Raw genomic sequence first — 18,051 nt, 5'->3', positions numbered from 1 at the left:
ACTGATTCAACATTTCCGAATACGGTTATGTGGACTTTTGCGCAAATGGGCTTTCGATATTTTAGTCTCGAGATACTGAAATTCAAGGTTTCAGTATTTCGAGATAGTGAGGTGCTCATATATAAATATATATATGCCATGTCCACCAATCAACTTGCCTGTATTGCTCATAATGTCGCATACAGGTATAGCAGTGTCCCTCCTAACACCTCCAGCAGATGTTACAGTGCCAGGACAGTGTGTGTGATTACCCTCATAGAGTGTGGGTGTATCATAATAGTTATACAAGTTTGTTTATGCAGAATCATCTCTGGTCACTCAAATCACATATGTTATGTCAGAGTCATGGGATTACTGGTGGTATTATTCAGATATTGTCCATGATTGTGGTTGCTTCTTTCAGTGTTGTCAATGAGCCTTTACATGTGTCCCACTTGCTGGAAACCCCTGCTGAGATTTATTTATTTATTTATTTTATTTTACATTTGTTGACCGGGATAGTCCGACTGGATGCATGTCCATTTTCAGCGGAGGCCCGGGGAGAAAAGCTCCAAGGGTAAGCAGATACAGCATTACATAATACCAGCATTACATATTACAAACAGACTATTTACAGAGATTACATAAGTAAGCAAGTTAAACAAGTTCCACAGGTTACAGTTAGTCCCTGAGCACAAGTCAGGATTAAATTAAATTACACAGTAAACTGGTTAACAGATTTTTACACATTCGAGTTAGCCAGGCTTGATACATTGACATAGCCAGTTAAGTGACAAATGTTGTTTGAGTCTAGTTTTAAATTGACCTAAGGTGGAAAGTAAGGTAATATCAGCTGGAAGAGAGTTCCAGGATCTACTTACAGAGTTTGCAAAGAGAGAATCACCGGCTGTGTTATTAATTTTGCTAGTCTGAATTAGTAGTTTGTTAGAGGATCGAAGCGGTCTATGATTGTTATAGGGGGTGATAATATTTTTAAGTGCAGGAGTATTGTCCGGATTATAGAGGATTTTATAGGCCATAATCTGTTGGTTATACTGGATTAGGCTAGGTAGTTCAAGCCAACCAAGCTGATTTAGATTGATGCAATGATGTGTCCTAAAAGGCAGCCCAGTGGCAAACCTGGCAATGTGGTTGTAGCAAATTGAGAGTTTGTTAAGGACAGTCTTGTTCAAATTCGAGAGTAGAGGGGATGCATACAGAAGGGTTGAAAGAAGGTGAGAGTGAGCTATGGCAATTTTAGCTGGAGGGGTTAGGAAGGCTTTTATTCTGTAAAGTGACACTATTTTTTATTGATGGTTTTGATAGTTTGGTTAACATGTAGGTCAAATTTGAGATTATTGTCTGTGATGACACCTAATAGTTTTGTAGATGGGTCAGGGGAGATTATTGTGCCATCATTTGATTTTATGGTAAAGGTGAAAGCGGTAGACCTACATGTTGGTGAAAATAACAGCATTTTAGTTTTTTTGGGATTTAGGATCAGACGATGTTCAGAAAGCCAGTTTTCTATTGTACTAAAGGTGGTCTGGGTAGCTGACCATAACTCTACTGGAGATGTGGCTGAGCAAATCAGAGTAGAGTCATCAGCATATTGGATACAGCTAACTTTTGGGATGACAGTATAAAGGTCGTTAATGAAGATGGAGAACAGCAAGGGCCCTAGTATAGAGCCTTGTGGTACTCCAAGGGTGTTAGGTAGAAGGTTAGAGAGTTTGTTCTACCAGAGGACAGCCTGCTGTCAACCATTCATTTAGGATTGAAACCATTGGAGGGCTCCAGTATCTAGACAGAATGTTTGCAGGGTGTGGATTAAAAGTTGGTGATCAACCATATCGAATGCCTTGGAAAGATCCAAAAAGAGGGCTGAGGATATATAATTATTGTTGCGATTATGGTTTATGGTGTTAGTAAAGGCTAGGAGGGCTGAAGTAGTGCTGTGATGAGGACGGAAGCCATGCTGAGTGTCTGCCATAAGGCGATTTTGGATTAGGTGGTGCATGAGTTGTCTATGAATACATTTTTCCATAATCTTTGCAAGTGGAGAGAGTATAGCTATTGGGCTATAATTGGAGAATTCAGTAGAGCTGCCTCCTTTGTGAAATGGGATTACATAGGATATTTTCCAGATGGTGGGAATTTTAGCTTCTACTATCGTTCGATTGATTAGTATTGAGACGGGGTAAGCAATAGCATCAGCTGATTTTTGTAGGTACTCGGCAGGGAGTTGATCAGCAGAAAGTGTAGTGGGTTTTAATTTTTTGATCAAGGTACGGATAAGTGAAGTGGCGACTGGTTGGAAGCTAAATGCAAGTAGGTTTCTAGGGGTGCTACTTTCAGGACCAGGGGAGCTAGGAGGTAGTTGGCTAGCTAGGGCTTGAATTGTCTCAGTAAAGAATTGGTTAAAACTATAAGAAACATCTTCAGGGGTTTTATCAATAGTAGCAGCAGGGATTGGGGTTGAAGTTTGTCCAGGATGTAGTAGATTATTTAGACCTGCCCAAAACTTCTGAGGGTTATTTTGATTTACTGTCTGTAAATTACAGTAGTGTTGTTTTTTGTCTTGTAAAATTGATTTTTTGGTTTCGTTCCTGGATTGCCTGTATTTAATGTGATCTTGAGGGTCTTTAGAAGAATGCCATAAAGTCCATGCTTTGTTTCTAAGGGTAATTTTGAGTTTAGACTCTATAGAAAGCCATGGTGCAGTTTTTGCCTTGGTTCTCTTTGAACGAACAGGTGCATGCAAATCAAGGATCTCAAGGAATTTGTTGTTAAAGTATGCTACTGTTTCCTCTAAGGGGAGGTGTTTTAGAATAGACCAATTACATGAGTTTAGTTCTTATTGGAATTTGGCAGGGTCAAAGTTTTTATTGTTTCTAACCATTCTGAGTAAGGGTTGTTGGGAATTAATGGTTTTGTGCTTAATTACATATGTGAGAAGGTGATCGCTTAGGCCATTAAGGAGGGACCAGAGGTGTACAGTTGGGGATGACTGTTTATGAGTATCCATATACTTTTTTTTTGGTTGGGTTTACCTATCCTGGTAGGGGTGGATATGATTTGTGTAAATGCATGCAAGTTAATATGGGTGGTTGGGGATTCTAAGGAACAGGTGCCCCAGTCTATGTTAAAGTCTCCAAGTAGTAGGGTTTCTTGGGGGTAGTGACATGATAACCAGTACAGGATATCTTCAAATGTAGCTATATTGTTACCTGGGGAATGTACATACAGATGATATTAATGCATTTATTTTTATTAAGTTGCAATTTGGTGGCAAGAATCACAGAGTTATTAATCTGAGGAGGTTGTATGACATCTATGGTGACATTCAACTCAGATTTATAGAGTACAGCTACCACACCCCCTTTCCTCGAAGCACGATCCAGCCTGTGTATGTTGTACCCAGGTGGTAACACTTCATTGTCTTTATTGTTATGTTTTAACCAGGTTTCAGATAAACAGAGAATCTCAGGGGAGTGGACATCCAGAAGTGCATGCAATTCATGTACCTTGTTATTAATGCTTCTAATATTGAGATGACAGACTATGAGAGAGTTAGTTGGCCTATTAATTGTAGGTTTGTAGCTTAGATTACAAGTAGAGGGGGTATGTGCATCTGAAGTGAGTGGGCCAGGGTTGGGGTGAATATCACCACCAAGTATTAGGTTGAGTCTATACTTGGTGATGAACTTCAGGAATTTGTTTATTAGTTTGTGGTAGTGTTTGGATCTAGAGCTAATGTGCCTAGGGTTGAGATGTTGATAGACTGAACAAGATGTTGGATAGGATCTGGTACTGTAAGTATGGTTGAAGGTGGAAGGATTTACAGCTGGGGTGATAGTATGGCCTTTTGGGACATGAAATCCCGTAAGAAACTGGTTTTCATACAAGGTAAGGAGGTATGGTGTGAACAAGAGGGGTAGTAAAGAGGAGTATATCATTATATGTGATTCAGCTAGTGAGTGAAGGAACTGTTTTACCTGGTGATGCAACACCAGAAGATAGAGTGGTGAGGTAATGGTACTGGAAGGGGGATGGGAGAATGCCAGATGAAAGCTAATAGGTGCTATTAAATGTAGGTAGTAGAATAGGGTGGGTGGAATTATCCCAGATGAAAGCAGATAGGATCTAGAAAGTGGGGAGTGGCTATAGTACTATAAATTTAGAGGTACTGGGGTGGGAGGTAATTGGGGCAGGGAGGGAAGAGAGCCCGAAATAGTGAGGGCTAACGAGGGCTGGGGCTATTGCAGTTTACAAGGTTTCCTAAGGTGTCCTAAAGCTATAAGGTAAGTATTACAGCTCTAATGTAAGAGTCAATTTACTGCAGTTACAGGGGAAGGAGGCAACCACTCAAGTAGAAACAAAGAGCCCTATGGCTGACCAATATGGTGACCTGCTTAATTACAAAGCACTGTAAGTGAAAGCTTGACAAATGCTTTTTGTGTGTAACCTACTCTGTTTAACTGTTGAGAGAAACTGATTGCAGTCCTGTAGACACCGTTTTGTAGGGAACTGTAGAGTTCAATCTGTTTAACTGTTGAGAGAAACTGATTGCAGTCCTGTAGACACCATTTTGTAGGGAACTGTAGAGTTCAATCTGTTTAACTGTTGAGAGAAACTGATTGCAGTCCTGTAGACACCGTTTTGTAGGGAACTGTAGAGTTCAATCTGTTTAACTGTTGAGAGAAACTGATTGCAGTCCTGTAGACACCGTTTTGTAGGGAACTGTAGAGTTCAATCTGTTTAACTGTTGAGAGAAACTGATTGCAGTCCTGTAGACAACATTTTGTAGGTAACTGTAGAGTTCAATCTGTTTAACTGTTGAGAGAAACTGATTGCAGTCCTGTAGACACCATTTTGTAGTGAACTGTAGAGTTCAATCTGTTTAACTGTTGAGAGAAACTGATTGCAGTCCTGTAGACACCGTTTTGTAGGGAACTGTAGAGTTCAAACAAAGTCACACCAGGTCAGCCAAGGGGGGAAGAGAGAGGGAAATCCTAAGCACCAGTCATATTCAGGCAAATTAGTTTGATCAGCTTCACAATATGCACCCTACCCCAGTTGTATGTCAGATCCCTGATAGATGTCCTCTGCATTATTCATGTAAGGGTGATTATCTCACACAGACATCCTCTCCATTGTTATGTCACCTTGTGTGACAGTCACATAATACACATTTTCACTGTGCAATTCCTACTGTAACAGACTATGCGATTAGTGTTGCTGCTACAACCGTCTTCCATTAACATGCCCTCATCTGCTGTACATTACTTTATTTCACCTGTCCTCTTTCCCTGTGTTCATTCTTACAATTAATCTCTGTGTGCCTATTCAATACACACACATCCCCTGAGGGTTTATTCGGTACAGAATGCCAGGAATGGGATTTCACAATACTCTGCACTGTAGATGCACTGTCCTGTACTGTCTTTGGACCATATACTTCACATTCATACTATTAACTGTCCAGCTTTTCACAGAATGTCCAGATGTGTTCCCTATTAAATTTGTGGTTTTCTGCCATATCACTGGGATGATCTCAGGATTGGTATGATTCAATATTACATTGAGGGGAACACTGGTTTTGAAAAATTATGCTATCTGTATTTTCTACTGGTGACCCATCCTAAAACATCCCTTCAGAAGTCAGATATTGTAACCCCCTTCTTGTGAGCCTACTGTACAGTAGCCATTTTTTCTAAGTCTTTGTTCAGCTATGCTTAGTTGTGTGCTTGTATTGGGACTATATACCTTTCTGTTGTCTTCCATCAGAAATGTCCTAAAGCTCTTTCTCAGTCTTCTTCGACATCCCAGGAAACTACCCAGTTTACCCACACAAACTGGAGGCCTTACAAGTGGTGAATTAGAAGCAATTTTGGAACAACTGTTCAAGGAGATCAGGGTGTCCTAATACAGTGTCATTCTGACAGCTGCATATGACATTGTGTTCTGTGTCACACATTGTACTACCCAAATTTTCAATGTACATTAGTTCTTGCACACTTTGTTGGACCGAAATCCTCACTCTCCACCAATAATTGTTTGTCCATTGGCAGGAACCTCGCCCTTACCATAGGGATAGGTCAGCCTGGAAGAATATTGTTCAGTCAGTATCCCACTAATTGATCTACTGATTTGTTCTAATTACAAATGGCATTCCTATTAAATACTTCAATTATTATTTTGCTTGCACACAATATTATAGAGTATTTTAAGAAGTGAATAAAAGTATTTTGTACATCAACATAGACTGTTGATAAGCCACTATGTTCAGCTGTGTTAAAATGTCAGGAAATTGAAGTCCATGAAAAATGCTTGACTATAAGATATGGCCAGATTATGGCTATGGTATAAAGATGAGACATAAATGGGCTAAATTATAGAAAACTGCCTTGTTTCATTGAGGAAGGATGTCATATGATTCAGTGAGGTAAACTGATTTATGCAAGTGACAACTAATGCTAATACAGAGCAGCTAATGAATGGAGGAATAATTTTAATATTTATTTATATTTGTTAAGCAGGATGACCTAATGAACAAAGCCCATTCTTTTACTAGAATCCAAGGCAGAAGAGCTTTAAGAACTCATAGTTACAATAAGGAATAACTTCTGAGATACATTTGCTTTGCGTGGCTAGGCTTATAAAGGCCCTGGTAATCATTAGCCTAGTATAAATCTATGAACCTTTGAAAGAGTAGGGTCCCTTTTGTTATTGGTTTTGCCTATTTCATTTTATACTTCTTATAGAATAACCACTATGACTTTCCCATACAAGAGTGGCCCCTTTATAGACCCAGGTAATTATAGACCTATTAGCTTCACCAGCCTTATATACGAAACCATGTACCATGTCATAGCAGAGTTCATAAATGTGGGCATAGACAACTGATCTAAACCCCAGCCATTTCGCTGTTGTAAAGGGTAGTTCTTGTCATTTGAATGTAGTAAACCATCAGGGTTATGGACAATGCTGTACTAAACACTAAAGAAGTTGCTTGTAGTAATAATATAATTGGATTTGGTTTGTCTACTGCACCTTTAAATGATAGCTTGCCATTAACTATTACTTCTTCGGCTGCTACTCCACCACCCAATCAGCAGGCGTTAGTTGAACAACAGGTGGATAATGTTTTGGGAGCAAGGCCGAAAGTCCAGGACAAGGGTTTAGGAAGATTTTTACCGTATCCAGTGAAACTATGCGAACCCTTCAGAAACAGATCACACAGTCGGGAACGGAGGAAGCAGAAGTTTTCAGGAGGATTCCAGACCAACGAGCGAAGAATCAGGAATTAAACCAATTAGTTTTTAACTTTTCTAGATTTGAACTTACCAAAACTGATTATTCATTATTAAACAAAGGTTTATCTTTCATACCGTCACAAGGTAGTGACTTGAGTGAATTATTGACAGATTTGCACATATTTGGATGCTCAATTACACTCAAATTGATGTTTAATAATGATAATAATAACACCACACAATGTATAAATAGATTTAAACGCAAAAGTTCTTTTGTTCCTGTTTTTCCAGGTAATGTGGATTGTTTCATACAATGATGTGAGAATGATTTTTATGCCTATTTTAGGAGACAAGAATGCAAATGTACTTATTTCAATTTGAATAAGGAACAGCAGACATCTTTGTTTAATCTCTCCCATAATGTTGATTTGACTATAAAGCCAGCTGATAAGGGGGGTGGTATGGTATTACTTAATACTGATGATTACCATACATCTATGATGGATATGTTGCAAGATACCAATACATATCTGAAAGTTGATTCTGAGTATCTGGTTAAACTAGTTAAGAGAGTGTACGATGACCTTTATGATTTGTTAATGTGTAGACAAGTCACATATGAATTATATGAGCATTTTTTGGTTGACTTTCCACTGATAAATTATATAAAAGGCTTGCCGAAGATTCATAAGGGTATCTTATCCCCCCCCCCCAATGAGACCCATAGTGGTAGGAGAAGGTTGGGTCACTGAAAGACTCTCCAATTACTTGGAAAGTTTGTTGGGACCGACAGTGAGGAATATACCTGTCATTCTTAAAGACAGCTATCAATTGATCAATGAATTAAATACCTGGTCTAATGATGTCGGTTGCCTATCTTCTTGTATATTAGTAACCTTAGATGTGAATAATCTGTTCACATCTATTCCTAATGATTTCGGCATAGAAGCCATAAGGGAATATTTGTGTACATTAGATAGTTTCAACAATGAACAAGTTATTTTGATTTGCACACTTTTAGAACTCGTATTATCTAATAATGTATTTCTTTATAGAGACATGTTGTATGCACAGAAGTGGGGGGTCGCTATGGGGACCCCATGTGCAAACTCATATGCAAATCTGGTAGTACATCAATGGGAGAGAAGATTTATGTTTGACAGTTCATATTATAAGAATGTTTTATTATACAGAAGATTTGTTGATGACATCCTATTTTTTTGGAAAGGCAGTACAGAAGAATTGCATGCTTTTATTAATTATTTGGAATCAACCACTGATTTTTTTAAATTTTCCCTTGAATTTTTACCTAATAAAGTGGATTTTTTAGATATAAGCATAACAAAAGATAGTCAGGGCAATATTTCTACGGCTTTATACAGGAAGCCTTGTTGGAAAAATGCACTACTGCACTTTAGTAGCATGCATCCTAGGTTTGTTTTTTCCAATATAGTGAAGGGACAATATCTTAAAATTATCAGGACCTGCACAGATGCTTTAACTAAGCAACAACAACTTGATCTTATGCATGTTTTATTGTTGGATAGAGATTATCCTGACTCCATGTTAAGCAGGATTAAAGTATCTGTTTTGAATGTCTCTGAAGATAGAGGCAATAATATTAAAGGAGTCACTAGTTATAGAGGAGATAGGATGAATATAGGCAAAGATGCAAAGATAACGTTCATAACTAGCTATATCAATGACAATAAGAATATTACAGACATCATTAAGAAGAACTGGCAGGTACTTACTGTTGACCCCAAGATTCAGAATATAGTAGGTAGTATTCCTTGCTTTACATATAGAAATAGTAAGAATCTGAGAAGGATCCTATATATTGAACACTTTCAAAATGAAGTCAATAGTCATACTATTAGAAATAAAAATAGGTTGGGTACATTTCCTTGTAATAAATGCAACGTGTCAATTTATTTCGAAGGAACAACATTTTATCCATCCTGTTATTAATTATAGATTTATACCAAAATGTTATGAAAGCTGCGAAGATGAAAATCTTATTTATCTGGCAACTTGCGTACATTGTTCAGTATTCTATGTAGGTATGACTTCCAGAAAGTTAAAAGATAGGATGTATAATCACTTATATGATATAACAAGAAATAATTAAATGAATTCCATAGCAAAACATGTAAATAATTATTCAGATCATACTTTTGAGTTTAGGGTATTACAGATAGTAAATAAAAATAAGAGAGGGGGGAATAATAAGAACTATTTAGAATCTATTGAACTATGTTGGATTTTTAAACTACGAGCACATTTAGAACCAGGCTTATATCAATTTGTTAGTATTAAGCCGGTGTTAGTTGCCCGTAAATATTAAGTTATTTAGTAAACACCACATTTAATAATTTTTACATGAATTAATTTATTAGTATTTTTAAGTTTTATATATATATAAGACTAATTTACTATAGGTATTATATTTGATTTATGTATGATTTATAGTTCAAAATTTATGTATTATATTATATTAAGCTTTAGTATTTGCTAGCACAGTGTTTGTCATGAATAGCCTAGGCTAGCAGTATGCTTAATTAGCTGTTTTAATGGTTAATAGTTACTATGGTTATTTGAATCACCTGACTTATTTGATTATATTGCTTGATTGATTCTAATTAAAGTGAATTAGTTAGTATATTTAAAAACTGTATACCAATTGGTAAAGTGAAATCTGAAGAAGCGTGCAGTGTTCAGCACGTGAAAGCGCTCATTTCTTTTAATAAAACCTTGGAACTTTTATGTATGCAGTAGTGGTGGTCTCGTCCTGTATTTTCGCTATTTATTTATATTTGTTAAGCAGGATGACCTAATGAACAAAGCCCATTCTTTTACTAGAATCCAAGGCAGAAGAGCTTTAAGAACTCATAGTTACAATAAGGAATATTTAACAGGAATTATGATTGTCACTGTTGATGTGATACCCCATCCCATGTAAAAAATGGGGGGAAAGGGGCTGTAGATGGATGGATATAACAATACAAACACTTTAGTTACAATAGGCTGTATATAAGTAGAAAAAAGATCAGTAGAATAATTAAGCATTGTTCAGCAGATGGCATACACAGTAATTGAGCATACACAATATATACAATATCTTTGCACTAGGTGCTTTTAAGCACCAAAGCCGATTATAAAAATTGTAGTTCATAAATAAACATAGACTGAAAAGAAGTAAATCTGAGACATAGGAGATGGTGCCAAACAATAATACTACTGAATTTATTGCTGAATTTCAAAACCTCAAGCTGGAAACTCATCCCCTAACTAACATATACTCTTTAGAATAACCTCTGTAAGGCACAATAACTTGTGAGATATATTTGCTTTGCGTGGCTAGGCTTATAAAGGCCCTGGTAATCATTAGCCTAGTATAAATCTATGAACCTATGAAAGAGTAGGGTCCCTATCGTTATTGGTTTTGCCTATTTCATTTTATACTTCTTATAGAATAACCTCTATGACTTTCCCATACAAGAGTGCCCCTTTATAGACCCAGGTAATTATAGACCTATTAGCTTCACCAGCCTTATATACAAAACCATGTACCATGTCATAGCAGAGTTCATAAATGTGGGCATAGACAACTGATCTAAACCCCAGCCATTTCACTGTTGTAAAGGGTAGTTCCTGTCATTTGAATGTAGTAAACTTCTTTGAAAAAATTACAGGAGCTGTGGAGAGTGGTCACTCAGTGTACATTGTTTTCTTGACCTGGCCAAGGCTTTTGACACTATCTCCCATGCTGGTATTATTAAAAATTAGATAAACTTAAAATAAACCACATGTTGTTCACTGGACTGTGAATTAGCTATTCAACATGTCCCCGGTTGTGAATGTTGTAACTTGCAGGGTACCACAAGGTTCAGTGCCGGTCATTCTCTACTGTAGCATTTATGTTGCAGATATCCAAGCCAGTATCCTACAACTGTGGTTGACTATGTTTGCTGATAACTGCAACCTGGAGTCTATTATCCATTCATCTACTGATGATAAACAGCTCCAGCAAGGTCTAGAATATGTAAATACCCAGTGTACTGAAAATGGTCTTAAGCTGTATATGAAAAAAAGTGCAGAACAGTAGCATCTATTAAAAAAGTGCTCCCACCTCATACATTGTAAATGGTACTCCTCGACAGACATGGTTTCAAGACACATAGGCACTTATGTGGACAATTGTCTCTTATTCTATCAAACTATTTCCAATATAGTCAGAAAATCCTTCTGTCTAGATCAGTGAAGTTGCAAGGGAATATCCTCAAGATCCAAAGACGTCATCATGCCACTGTATATTCCATTATTAGCTGCATCATCAAATATAATGTCCTTTTAGTATGAATAAATACAAGCATATGGCTCAAATGGAAATGCCCCAAACAATTGTAAAAAAGAAAATTAAAAGGCTTAAATCCTTCAAATATCCTGATAGATTAGGGAACCCCCCCCTTAATCAGTAACCTACTGGCTGCTCTGAGGTGACCTACGGCTTGCTTTTTGAGACATGAAAAAAACATTCTCATTTGACCCCTATATCTTTGAAAAACTTGTAGCTGTACATATACCTACACCAGGGACCTAAATCTATAATAATAATAAATAAACAAGACTCACTGGAGGGACAGGTTCCTAACTCAACATATTCCCAGCCACTACAGGTTAAACAAAGTACTACTTTGGCTACATTTAGGGCTTGATAAGTAGAAACAAATGTACCCCAGGGTTATCAAGTATGGCCCTGCTTAATTCATGAGGTGAGCATGAATAAGGGCTTAAAAACAGGCGGCAATAGCCTTTAAGTGTGCATACTTAAAGCGCTGTATGGATAGTCATCATATGGTCCTAGTGGTCACCCTTTAAGGGGGTATACTTAAATCTCTCTATAGCTAGTCACCATATGGTCCTAGTGGTCACCTTTTAAGTGTGCATACTTAAAGCTGTGTATGGCTAGTCATCATATGGTTCTAGTGGTCACCCTTTAAGGGTGTATACTTAAAGCTCTGTATAGCTAGTCATCATATGGTCCTAGTGGTCACCCTTTAAGGGTGTATACTTAAAGCTCTGTATGACTAGTCATCATATGGTCCTAGTGGTCACCCTTTAAGGGTGTATACTTAAAGCTCTGTATGGCTAGTCATCATATGGTCTTAGTGGTCACCCTTTAAGGGTGTATATTCAAAGCTCTGTATGGCTTATAGGTTCATAGGTTCATAGATTAGTACTAAGCTAACTACCCTTGCGAGCCATTTTAAGCCTAGCCAATTATCCCTTGTGAGACTCAAACACTGCACCTTGTGTTTGTAAGGCAAACACCTTACCCATTAGGCCACCCTCCCAACCCATAAAAAGTCATCACTTTCAAGTCTTGAACCCAGGACCCTGTATACTACAATCACAGCAATGTACCTCCACACCATCTGGCTAGTCATCATATGGTCCTAGTGGTCACCCTTTAAGGGTGTATACTTAAAGCTCTGTATAGCTAGTCATCATATGGTCCTAGTGGTCAACCTTTAAGTGTGCATACTTAAAGCTCTGTATGACTAGTCATCATATGGTCCTAGTGGTCACCCTTTAAGGGTGTATATTTAAAGCTCTGTATGGCTAGTCATCATATGGTCCTAGTGGTCACCCTTTAAGGGTGTATACTTAAAGCTCTGTATAGCTAGTCATCATATGGTCCTAGTGGTCACCCTTTAAGGGTGTATACTTAAAGGTCTGTATGACTAGCCATCATATGGTCCTAGTGGTCACCCTTTAAGGGTGTATACTTAAAGCTCTGTATGGCTAGTCATCATATGGTCTTAGTGGTCACCCTTTAAGGGTGTATATTCAAAGCTCTGTATGGCTTATAGGTTCATAGGTTCATAGATTAGTACTAAGCTAACTACCCTTGCGAGCCATTTTAAGCCTAGCCAATTATCCCTTGTGAGACTCAAACACTGCACCTTGTGTTTGTAAGGCAAACACCTTACCCATTAGGCCACCCTCCCAACCCATAAAAAGTCATCACTTTCAAGTCTTGAACCCAGGACCCTGTATACTACAATCACAGCAATGTACCTCCACACCATCTGGCTAGTCATCATATGGTCCTAGTGGTCACCCTTTAAGGGTGTATACTTGAAGCTCTGTATAGCTAGTCATCATATGGTCCTAGTGGTCACCCTTTAAGTGTGCATACTTAAAGCTCTGTATGACTAGTCATCATATGGTCCTAGTGGTCACCCTTTAAGGGTGTATATTTAAAGCTCTGTATGGCTAGTCATCATATGGTCCTAGTGGTCACCCTTTAAGTGTGCATACTTAAAGCTCTGTATGGCTAGTCATCATATGGTCCTAGTAGTCACCCTTTAAGGATGTATACTTAAAGCTCTGTATGGCTAGTCATCATATGGTCCCAGTGTTCTCTTGTCTAGTAGTGGGCCTATGTTGCTTTGCTACATTCCTTTATATTTCTTTTGCAAAGCTGTATTTCCTCTGGATATTTAATTTCTCAAGCTGTATTACTCACTGTTTTTAGTCAAGAATTATATTTAATTGTAAAGCATGTATGTGGTTATGTAGTTAGTTATTGAAACAACAGTATAGCTGTGCTGGTATAGGGCTACTGGCACCTACCTGTGGTGAAGACTGCTCAACTAAATATGTTACCAGTTTTTGTATTTCCTTTCAATTATTGTCTAAAAGTGACGCAGTAAATAGTAATCTTTTGTGTGAGAGAGAGATACTGACTGATGGCATGGAAGCATGAAAGTTTAGCAGCATTAGGGATGCTACTAACCTATCCTGGATGTTTGTGTGTGTGTGTGTGTGTGTGTGTGTGTGTGTGTGTGTGTGTGTGTGTGTGTGTGTGTGTGTGTGTGTTTGTGTGTTTAGGTTTGTCTAAAGGAAATAATTAAGTTAAAGTAAAATTACTCTGGATAATGTAGCACTGTCAGGCACTGAATTTAGACTGAAGTGGGGGGCATACCTCTCAACTGTACAGATTTTCTCAGAATGTATAGATGTCTGACTCATATTATTGGTCCACTTTTCATAAAACTGTGGTTTTCTGTCAAATTAGTGGCAAATTATTAAAGATTGAAGTTAGAAAATACTGACAGACATTTGAGTTTCAGACTTCTTGCCCTTCAGAAAAGTCATGTTAATGTAAAGCCTGTTATTCTATCAACTTTCTAAGTTTATAAGAGCAATATTTAAAAATTGGCCCTATTTTGGGCCTTTGTACCACTTTTTTTATGGCTTTGTCCAGATTTAATGCTCTAAGAGGTTGAGAGGCATGCCTGGGGGGAAGGGTCAGAGAAGCCAGGGCCTATAACACTGTCCTGTGATTGATAAGTATGGAATTTGTTTGGTTTGAGCCTATAACCTATGGCAACCATGCACTATTTATTTATACTTATTTATATTCATTTACATATTAATTTGCATTTTGATGGCTGTTTTTTTCTATATGTGTTAGGGTTCGGTAGTGTGGATTGGAGAACTGTAACTCCTGCATTTCACATGGTGTCACTAAAAGTTTGTCGAGCAAATCAGAAAGATCTGCAGTGAGTATTATAGTAGCCAGGCAGTGCACAGAATGTTATGGTAAGTGGAATGTGAAAGGATGATTATCAGTGGGATACCACAGAGGTTAATACTAAGGTTGTCTATTTTTAACATCTTCAAAAAATAGCCACGCAGAAGGTCTGATGGTCTGCATGGAAAAAAAAACCCTCAGGAGTGCACAACTAGTGATGAAGCAGCAGCAATGGCAGCAAAAGAAGAAAGGGACTTTGAAGTATTCATATAAGATGATCAAAAGAAAAGCAGGCCATGTGTCACAAAGCAGCTAGGGAGTTGCAGAGGTTAATTTTTCTCAGGGTTGGCAGAATAATGGGATGCATCTAAAATATTTCCCATATAGAAAATAAGTTACTATCCTTTACACAAACATTTGGTGATATGTCATCTTGAGTACTATTTGCATTTCAAGATACCACATATTTGTATGAACACAGCCATTACAGAGACATTTCCAAGGAAGACAACAATAATCATGCATGGTCTGAACCAGATGATACAGTGCTCAACTTATGTAGTAATGTGGGAAAAAACAGATAGTGGGAATCATTGGCAGAAATTGTAAAGTGCCCCCAAGTAAATCATTTAATTTTAGGTGTGTAAAATAATTTGACTAAAAGGTTATATTAAAATGATGACAGTCTGAAGATTCAAGGTGGGAAGCTCAAGGGAGACTTAAGGAAGTATCACTATACAGAATGTATGGCAGGTGGAATAGTTAAGAAAGAATTTATCCAAAACAGCTAGAGGTGTGGTTGAGAAAGGGAGCCTTTATGAGGAGGCCAATGCTAGAGTCAGACATGCTGTAGCCAAATGATAAAAGAATGCCAAAAAAGTTAAAAATAAGGTGTAAGAAAACAGTTATATGACTAGCGCTCTGTATGTTACAGACACTTGGGCAGTGATGGAGGATTATTTGAGGAAGCTTGACGTGATGGAGATGAAGTGCCTGAGATAGGTAATAGGATGCACTCTGTCAGATGGATGAAGAAATGAGGACTTCAGGGCAAAAGCCAAAGTAGCCCAAATTGCACAGAAGGTCAGTGAGAACAGATTATGGTAATTCACTCCTGTGCAGAAAAGCAGAACACAGTTTGGTAAACCAGATATAGGAGAGACTTGAAGTAGGCAGGTGGATACAGAAATGTAGCCTAACCTGTATGGGTTATACTGTATCTTGCCAAAGATATAACCACTGGCCATCTTTCAAAGCATCAATGCACCTTCTATGCATCCTAAACTGCTGTGGGTCTTGAAGAGAGATGCAACAAAGCAGTGGTTATGGCACCAAAATCTTCAGAGCTATCTTACCTCAAGAAAGGAGGCTAGAACAATGAAAGGTAAATGCTTGGAATGGAAAATAAAACATATATACAAATGCAAATATATGCAAAGGAGTATCTCCATTCACAACTTGGCAATACACCTAAAGTATAACAAGGCGGGTGGAGGAAGGAGACTGCTACTGTAACAGTGATCTATTAGAACATCTACTGTTATGGTAAGTGTACTTACACAAGTGTACTATGGCCAACATTTACATCACTGCTGCAGTTGCCTAAACTGTATGGGTAGATTACCAAAGCTTAGGATAATATAGGGAGGTTGAAGGAATCCAAGAATCTAGGAGCCTCCGAGGAACAGTCCTAGCAAAACCTGCTCTGAACCTGGAAAAGGAATTTATTTTTATTATTTATTATTTTTATTTTACATTTGTTGACCAGGCTAGTCTAACTGGATACATGTCCATTTTCAGTAGAGGCCCGGGGAGATATGCTCCTAGGTAGGACAATGAAATTAACACAATAACAACTAACGAAACATGAGACAAATAAAACCTATTAACAGTACCTATTACAGGTTATCACAGTAATATTTACAGTGCAGAATACAGGCAAAACAAAGGAATGCTAATACAATCAAGGTATGCTAAAGATAGTTAGTAACATAGTTTAATAAAGAGGAGTTGTCAGGTTTGGAGCATGGGCATAACCAATGAGTTTTGAGGAACACTTTCAATTTGTTTTTGAAACAGGATAGTGAGGAAAGTGCGGAGAGTTCATTTGGGAGGAGATTCCAGGCTTTTCCAACTATATTAGAAAAAAGGGAGTCACCAGCCTTGTTGTTTGTTTTAGTAGTATGTACTAGAAGTTTCTGAGAAGACCTTAAGGATTCCAGGTTTTTATAGGGAGTGATTAGTGTGGAAAGAATAGGCATTTTGGAAGGTTTGTAAAGAGTGCTGTGGGCTATAGTTAGTTGATGGAATTTAATTAGATTTTGAAGTTCGAGCCATCCTAGCTGCTTTAAATTAAGGCAGTGACGGGTTCTAAATGGGTTGCCTGTTGCAAATCTTGCAATGTTATTGTAGGACATTTCCAATTAGCTAAGATTATTTTTAGATAGGTTAGTAAAAATAGGTGAGGCATAAAGAAGAGAAGATATTAGATGAGTGTGTGCTATTGTGGTTCGAGCTGAAGGTAGGAAAAAGGATTTTGTCCTATAGAGAGAGCTTAGCTTTTTGTTGACAGTTTTTATAGTGTTGTTAATATGGATGTCAAAGTTCAGATTATTGTCAATAGTGACACCTAATAGTTTGGTGGTTGGTTCAGGGGATATAATAGTTTTATTGGTAGAGTTAACTGAGAAATCCATTGGGGGGAACTTCTTAGTAGGAGAGAAAAGGAGGAGTTTAGTCTTTTTGGCATTTAGGAGAAGGCATCTATGTGTGAACCATTGCTCAACTGTGTTAAATACATGTTGGGTAAGACAGAGAAGTTCTGGAGAGGAGAGGGCTGCGCATACCAGTGTAGAGTCATCCGCATATTGTATGCATGTAGCTTGGGGGATGGCAAGGTGAAGGTCATTGATGAATATGGAAAAAAAGTAGAGGTCCAAGGATGGACCCTTGAGGGACACCCAGGTTTATGGGCAGGTGAGTAGAGAGAGACTTGTGCCAAAGTACGGCCTGTTGTCTTTTATCAAGGTAGGACTGGAACCATTTTATGGAGGATGTATCAACTGACAGGGATTTCAGTATTATGATGAGAATTTGGTGATTTACCATGTCAAAAGCTTTAGACAGGTCAATAAATAGGGCTGAAGACAGTTTGTTTAGATTGCGGTTTTTGTTGATACTATCTGTGAAGGAAAGAAGGGCAGTAGTAGTGCTATGTGATGGTCTAAAACCATGCTGACAGTTGGCTAGTAAGTTATTTTGTGTTAG

The sequence above is a fragment of the Protopterus annectens genome, chromosome 9.part0 (assembly GCF_019279795.1).
Source record: "Protopterus annectens isolate FY-2018-M chromosome 9.part0, PAN1.0, whole genome shotgun sequence".
Lineage (NCBI taxonomy): Eukaryota > Metazoa > Chordata > Ceratodontiformes > Protopteridae > Protopterus > Protopterus annectens.
The sequence above is the reverse complement of the archived record's forward strand: the minus strand, read 5'-3'. Positions refer to the sequence as shown.